Source organism: Thalia democratica, chromosome 6 (genome assembly GCF_965202585.1).
Source record: "Thalia democratica chromosome 6, ktThaDemo2.hap1.1, whole genome shotgun sequence".
Lineage (NCBI taxonomy): Eukaryota > Metazoa > Chordata > Thaliacea > Salpida > Salpidae > Thalia > Thalia democratica.
The window spans coordinates 61,134,659-61,140,221 of record NC_139170.1 but is presented as its reverse complement, the minus strand read 5'-3'; the positions used below and the strand labels follow the sequence as shown (position 1 = coordinate 61,140,221).

The window sequence follows — 5,563 nt, the reverse complement described above, 5'->3', positions numbered from 1 at the left end:
AAAAGGTAAACAATTATACTTCTTAACAGCACCCTCAAGCGCCCAACCACCGGTTTTCCCCAGATCTGATACCTTCTCTTACCAGCTACAATCACTTTCTCATCAAGTGGACCTCGTAACTTCGCAGCCGGCACACATTATGACGTCACAAGCGGTCGATCTCCACCCCAATCAATTTAGGGAAAATCGTATGAATGAGAATGACGAAGCTGAAAAAAATATTTTCAACAATTGTAAGTGTTCTTATGTTTTGAAAACAATTAGAAAACAGTAAGTGTTCTTATGTTTTACGCAAATGACTAAAATTTAAGATTTACAACTAAAAATTTAAACATTTTTTTTACAAAAATAGTTATTATTTTGATTATCAAGGTTATTATCCTACTTGTTAATTAAATAAGTCAATAAATTTTCACATATATAAACACAACTTTTAAGCAAGATTTTAATTTTTTTTTATAAGAATTAAAAATATAAGTTTACAATAAATCTCAGTCGCGCACCTTCCAACGCGCCGACCACTCAAGCTAATTTGGTCCAATCAGCGTCGAGCACGAGATCAACCGACCAATCACAAGAGAGGATAAAATATGAAAATGCTCCCGACCTAAATTCCAAAATGGTTTCAGCCGCTGCAAAGTTTGTTTTGTTTCTGGGCTGTATGAGAATAAAACAAATCTTATTTTGTTGTTTGTTATAAAGCTATTGAATAAAATTTGTAATTTGTACTAACGTAAACAGTTTTATTATCGGTATTAGCAAAAAGTTTAAGAAGTTTTAAATGTAAATTACCAATATAGTAGTATTTCCAACATCTTAGTTTGATAACCTTCATAACAAAAAAAAAAACAACTAAACAACTAAAATATGCTGAGAGCCAAACCTTACATTGCACCTTCTGGAAGCGGTGAATACCCACGAAAGAAACTTCTTAAATTTGTCCACTCACGCCACGGCAGCGTCCAATTACAACCCTGCAAATGTTTACTACATAGAAGATGTCAACAATGCTCCATCTGCGCTCAGATCTAGGTTTTCTGTTGTTAAATTAAAAAAAAATCAAAAAAAATGATAATATTTAAGCTTGCTAGCATATTATTAGTTTAGCCTTGAGCCTAAACTATTTCAATTAAACTGACTTATAGAACTTTTATGGGTTCTATTCATAATAAACATTAATTTTATTAAAATAATAATTTATAATCTTTATATTTTATCGCAGTACTCTGAGCCACATTGCAAGCGCGGATCGTCTGATCCAATCACACGGCAACAATCTCCACCAATCACAACAAGTGGTTGACGAAGAAGTGGACGAAGAAGCTGATAACAAACAGGTAAATTTCGTAACCAAATATAATAGTTTTGCAAACTAAGACTTTTTTGGTGATGAATTTCATGAATGCACTTGTAACAATGATGTGCTATAATGTGGTTGTTTTTTCAAACAGCACATACTTAGTCTTGTAGTATAAAAATAAAAAAGTCAAAACCTTACACTAAAAGTTGACAAATGCAAAGTTTTGTCTGCTTGCGTAAAAAAATTAAAAATAAGATTTTTAGGCAAATAAATTTGCCAAAAAAGTCTTACTTTGAATTCAACAAAAAACGCAAAACAAACATGGCGGCAAATTTTTACTTATTTTTACTTTTTCCCACATTTGAAAGTAAACAGAATAATGAGGCGATATAAAATAATAGGCCCGCAGTTTTCGGCAATTCCAGCAGACGATGCTGCACACGAAGCAGAATTTCATGGAGGTCAGGAAGAACTTGAACGTGCTGAGGATAAAGGGACATGTGCCGCAGGACATGTGCCGCAGGATTGACGACCTCGGTAAGAACCTGCAGAGGTGGGGGTTGAGTTGTTTGAGATTTGAGTTGATTATGATAATTTATACATAATCTTTTCATAAAACTGTTTTTTTTGCTATATCTTAATTTAATCCGAACATTAGTTTAAAAAATTGCCATTAAAATTATTGAAGTTTGTTTGCTAAGTAATACTCTATATATCAGGGTTTTCCAAATTCATTTTTAATAATGCCCCATTTATTGGCGATTATCCTTTAGGGATGATCTTTACCCACCTTGGAAAACTCTACTATAATTTAATTTGAGATTTGTTTTATAAGTCAGGATTGCCACTTTACCTGGAAACCTGGACAAACCTGGAAAAACCCGGAATTTGACAATTTAGGCAAAAAAAAACCTGGAAAAACCTGGAATTTTAACAATTTTCACATGTTCAGTAGTAAAATTTCGACTTGACTCGAAAAATCTTCATATCACTTAAAAAGTTTTTCATCATCAAATTTTTTTTAAATTAGATTTAAAAGTAGATTTACAGTATCTTTTTTATTTTTTTATATTACTTCACACAGTTTCTTACCTTAAACTTAATTTTAAACTAAAAATATACTCAAAAATCTGTACTTTTAAAAACCTGGAAAAATATTCAAAAAACAAGTGGCAACCCTGTATATAACATTAGACACTATATTAGCCAAAGTAAGACGGGAACATGAGAATTTTAACAGTAAAGAAGAAAATGTCTAAGCATACACTGTGTATTTTTTTTTTGTTTAATAAAACTTGAACTCATAAGTTGCTTGAAACAGTTTTTTTTCTCACACAGAAACCTGAAGATCATAAATAAGGTATGTATGATGGGAGTCAACTGAAGTAGATAGCTTTTAAATAAACAAACTTGAATGAACGTTAATAGTAAAATTTAGAACTTTTTCTTATACACATTTCAGCTATAGCTTAACTACTGTTTAACAATATAAAACTATTAAGATTAGTTGTTTTAGAAATACAAACATTTCATTAAAAAAATAGGTTTTTAAGCCTGTTCGATATCATTTTTATGTGACAATCTGTTTGTATATTGTTAGTGAATTTGCTCTGACGTCATAAATGATCTTATAAAAAGATTTTTTAGTAATGATTTCGGCTATATGTAATAGTCATTAACTTTATGTTTATAATTTATACTCACTTTTTTAGTCTACTTATATATTATAGATAAATTACTAAGAATTTTTATATGTTACTTGAATTATATGGCTTTATTAATGCGTTTTTATAGTTGTAATAATTCTACATTAGTTGTTTGATTTTTTTTCTTATACAGAACTTGTAATCAAAACGATATAGATGAGATGTATGTTTCGGAATTAACCGATGTAGATTGCAGAAACCTTTCAAATAAACAAACTAATAAGGTTTGTAGAATGAATTAGTACTTTTTCCTATACACGTTTTAGTTCTATCTGGTTTTCAATTATAGGTTGTCTAATGTTTAACAATATAAAGCTGTTAGGATTTTAAAAACACAAACATTTCATTTAAAATTAAGGTTTTAAAGCTTTTCAATTTTATTCTTTCCTGACAATCTATTTGTATATTGCTAGTTAATTTGCCCTTGACGTCATAAAATTTTGTTGACGTAATAAACGATCCTATAAAAATTTTTTTTATAGTTATTTACAACTATAAGTAATACTTTATTAACTCTATGTTTATATTTTATACTAATTGTTTTGGTGTACTAAGATTTTATAGATTAACTACTAACAATTTTTATAAGTTCTATGAATTACATGTTTTTTGTAATGTAGAAAACAAACTGTAATTATTTTAAAATTGTCAAGTAATATTTATATAGTTCTGAAAATTAAACCAAATTATCTTTTTTTAGAAGTTTTTAACTTAAATTTATTGCTCTTGATATTAAGATACTACACACATATTTAAAATCTATTCATAATTTCATTAAATACTTCGTTTGGATATGAAAAGTTTAAATAAAGTTAACTCCTTAAAACATAAGAGTTTGAAATGTATACTATATAGAAAAAATTACTAATTCTAAGATTTACACAATTTTTTCTTAAATATACCAACCACAATACCTTAACTATGTTTTTTAAAGTAATTGAATCATAAATTTTTCTATAATAATATTTGAGTTAGATAATTTTTTACTTTGTTAAAGTTTCATCGAAAGTGTTATACAGCTTATACTAAGTTGAACAACATATAAATGATTTAAGACGTGAGCTTGTTTCGGGCTTGATGGTTTATGCATATACGGTTTGATCGGTATCTGTTATTTTTATCTCGATTAGGTAGTTTTGAAAAAATATGCTTTTGAAATGAGTTAGTCGTAAACTTTTTATTTATACATGTTTTACTTCATGAATAATGTTTTAAACTATAGTAAATCAATAATGCTAAGTAATTTAAATAAATATTTTTCCAAGTTAGCAAAATTCATTCGATACTCAGTTGTTTGAAGTAATGTTTATCCAATTTACTATGACCTTTAAGTGGTTTTGACACTTTTTAATCATAAATGATGCTTTTGTGATGAAAACTTATTATTAAAAGCATTGGTTACTTTTTTTTCTAAAAACTTAAAGTAAAGTTTTTATCAAAAAGTAGTTGCTGTGGGTATTTATAATTAGAATTTAATAATTTTTATTACAATAATTTTTTTCAACAAAAATTATTTTAAGTTTAATTTCAAATTACTTTAAAACCAAAAGAATGATAATATGAGATATATAGACATAATTAAAATGTTTTAAAACTATATAGTTTTAAGAATAGAGTTATAATTATTTAGTAAATGACGTTGTTTTCTAATTATAAAATGTTTTGAAACTGCTAGTAGTAGATAGTGAAATAAATTGTTAGTTTACTAACACCATACTTTTAAATCTTACATTATATTAATTTCAAAGAATTTTCATCAATTTTCAAAAAAAAAAAAAAGGCGTTTTTAAATTCGATTTTTGAACCTAACCAACTTATTATTGAATTAAATACAAATTTTATGTCTGCCTCTAAAACAAATAATTGTTACTAAACTTAAGTTAAACATTTTTTAACAAGTTTTAAAGCAAAAATTTACATGTAATTTACTGTCGTACTTATAAAACGTTTTTTTTTGTCCTTTTAACTTGTTTAAAAATGCTTAGTATTGTTTTAAAATATGAAGTTGGTTTGTAGGATTGAAGTATTTTAGTATTTCTTATAACTTATCTTTAAAAATAGGTGTCAGTTGCCGATAAAAAACAAAGTCATGAGAAAAGAAACAAATAATAAAGAGTTTTGTCATACGAAGTATGTTTTAACTTAACTTGACATTTAATAAACTCCATAAATTTTCTTATACAATATTTTAATCAGAAAGAATTAATATTTTCGAAAAATAGACGATGTACAACAGCGATTAATGCAAAAACATAGCTGATCACTAAATTCAAAGTGAAGGAAAGTTGGTTTTGCTGTTACTAAACTAAGATGCATCACTTTAAAACTAGGTGAACAACTTAGAATTATATATATTTGTTATAACAAATTTAAATGTATTGTTTACTAGAAGTAAAAAAAACAAATGAATAAATGGTACAAACGTTAAAGATAAAGTAAGATTAAGTTTGTATAAAATATTTGAAACAATATAATAATAAGTTCATATTTTAAGTAGATAGTTCTTTATTTAAAACAAAGTAAAGTAAGAATCAAAGGTTGTATAACTTCTAACAAT

General features: G+C 26.8%; 1 long non-coding RNA gene across 1 annotated transcript; it reads left to right on the top strand.

Annotated features, from left to right (window-relative positions):
- Positions 1 to 1,806: 1,806 nt before the first annotated feature.
- On the top strand, positions 1,807 to 5,080 carry LOC145837750 (uncharacterized). Its single transcript, XR_014370016.1, has 3 exons — positions 1,807 to 1,853; positions 3,140 to 3,230; positions 5,068 to 5,080. It is a non-coding gene; the product is annotated as an uncharacterized LOC145837750 (long non-coding RNA).
- The last annotated feature ends 483 nt before the right edge of the window (positions 5,081 to 5,563 follow it).